Here is a 2,469-nt window from a genome sequence, read left to right as displayed (position 1 = left end):
GCCTCGCACCGGCCCTCTCGGAAGCACGTGCGCTTGCGTCATTTCCTGTTATTCTCTTTGCTCCCTCCTCCGTGCGCAGAGGGTTCGCTCAGGACCGGCTCGCGGGGCGCGTCTACTTCCTCCTCCCTCGGGCGCGTGAGTAGGCGCTGCTCTTCACAGTCGCGAAGCAGCCTCCACTTCGCGAGGCTCACTGTGCTTGGAGCTCTAGCTGAGCCACCAAGGCAACGGAATTCCTTGGGGTGAGGCCAGGGTGGGCGTCTTCACGGCTCCGGAGCCCCTCTGAGCGCCTAGCCCGTCCCCTGGGTGTTAGAATCTGGACCGCCTGCAACGTCTCCAAGACGGGGACACCACACCTCCTGGGGGTCCTTCAGGGCCTGCGGAGAAGCGAGGCGGTACCAGACCAGGGCCAAGGCCAGGAATGGAGGCCGGAATTGCCACTGAAAAGGCTTCGCTTTAGTGCCCCTGTTGTTTGACTGGAGCGACCGCTTTCACCTCTCTCCGCCTCAGTTTCTCCATCTGTTAAGTGAAGAATCTTAACAGCCAGTGTCGTTTTTCTCAGGCATGGACTCCTTTAAGAACCTGGTGAGAAATAATAGACCCTTTCGAAGAGAAATGCACTAAATGTTTAGCAACGTTTTAGACAGTCCACCCAAGTAGGTGATTCTTTAGGGATTTTTCCACTTTTATGATTCTGATGGTTGCCCCGATGGCAGGCGGGGAAGGGGTGAGCTGGGCAACAGCTGGCGGCCCCTCCATCACTGGGACTGAGTCTGCTGATCTGGTTGTGCCTCCTCCCCTCACTCACCAGCTCCACGTCTCCGCTTCTCTGAGCTTCGTGGGAAAGAATGGCTTTCCTCGACAGACTTGGGTAGAGTTGGTTTCGGCTCAGCCTCAGGTGGGAGTTGTTGCCTGAACCCCAACTGGACCCTCCCACCTCCATTCCCCGGTACTTAGGTGCCGTCACCTAACTGGACAGACCTTGGAGCGCCCGACCCCGTCAGGGAGTGGAATCTACAGGATATTGTATAAGGTGGTCACACACAAAGCATGTCATGCGGCCTCGGTGAAACGTTGAGAAGTCTCCTGTTCACACCAGAGGCCCCACTGATCGGGCACGAAAGAATAGCTACCTGTTCATGGTAAAGTTCCAACGTAAAACCTAACGACGGTAATAATAATGGCGGCCCTCTGCTGTGCAGCAGCTATGTACACGTTCTCTCATTTACTGTCCTGCGGTTTTACACCTGTTACAGCTGAGGATGACTGGGACGCCCAGAGGTTAGGGAACTTGTTCTTGCTCCCCTTGGCCTGTGTCACATAGTGCTAGTAAGTGACTGGGATTTCATCTCTTGAACGCCTATCTCTCAACATCTCTTAGAAAAGAGTAGAAAAGGAAAATAGACATTTTTTCCCCTCAGGAGTTGCCAAGTGACCTGCATCAAGATGAAATATGTGTTTTAAACTATCATTTCAAAATATTTCTTCAGATAAAACACATCCTTGAGGGCAAAGACTGTCTAAATCAGTGGTTCTCAACCTTCCTAATGCCGTGACCCTTTAATACAGTTCCTCATGTTGTGGTGACCCCCAATTTCATTGTTACAAATTGAACATAATTAAAGCATAGTGATTAATCACAAAAACAATATGTAATTATATATATATGTTTTCCGATGGTCTTAGGCGACCCCTGTGAAAGGGTCTTTCAACTCCCAAAGGGTTGAGAACTGCTGGTCTAGATTAATGAATTCCTGGAGGTTAGTAAGTGCTAAATGTAATTTTGGTGAATTCTTCAGTTTACCTTAACTTCTACCCATTATGGCATCAAATACTAAAGCCCCAAACGTTTTAAAGTGCTTCATGTAAGCATATCTCCATCATGAAGTTAGATTTTTTTTTTTTGAGAATGTGGTTTATTACTCGGAGTATTTGGAAGGCAGGATCCCTCGAGAGGTCAGTAGGTGGCACCATTCACTCAAGCGGGAAATCCAGGAAGCCAGCCAGTTTGGGCAGAGAGTTCAGTTTTGGACACAAGGAATTTGAAGTGCAAATGAAAGTAGGAATCAGGTTAGGAAGGGTCTTAAAGGCCACACCAAGGGATTTATTCTAGGAACCATGGAAGCTGTGAATGAGAAGAGGAAGGACTGTGTTATTTTAGAAAGATTACTCTGGTTTCCACCTGGATGGCACAGTGACCCAGGCCTGAGATGGCAGTGCTCTCAAGAGCAGGTGGCGGTGGGAATGGAGAACAAGTGAACCAATTGAAACTAGTATAGATGAGACTTTGGTGAGAGATTGTGTGCAGAAGGAGCAGTGGGAGAAAGTGGGCTGACAATTTGCTTTCTAGTTTGAGCAACTGAATGGGTATTGTTGCCTATTTCTCGTGTAATTACTGAACCTAGCTGACAGGGAGCAGATGAAAAACAACATATATAATTTTTATATATAATCTTATATACAATTTTTATA

At 48.3% G+C, this 2,469-nt stretch overlaps 1 protein-coding gene across 1 annotated transcript in view; it reads left to right on the top strand.

The window, feature by feature from the left end:
* Positions 1 to 61: 61 nt before the first annotated feature.
* The window catches only part of GDAP1L1 (ganglioside induced differentiation associated protein 1-like 1), a 38,898-nt gene continuing 36,490 nt past the window's right edge, over positions 62 to 2,469 (top strand). The window contains exon 1 of the mRNA XM_014543726.1: positions 62 to 1,326. The gene's annotated coding sequence lies outside the window, so the exon portion shown is untranslated. The remainder of the gene's footprint in view (positions 1,327 to 2,469) is intronic.

This window comes from Myotis brandtii, unplaced genomic scaffold, assembly GCF_000412655.1.
Source record: "Myotis brandtii unplaced genomic scaffold, ASM41265v1 scaffold333, whole genome shotgun sequence".
NCBI lineage: Eukaryota > Metazoa > Chordata > Mammalia > Chiroptera > Vespertilionidae > Myotis > Myotis brandtii.
The sequence above is the reverse complement of the archived record's forward strand: the minus strand, read 5'-3'. Positions and strand labels throughout refer to the sequence as shown.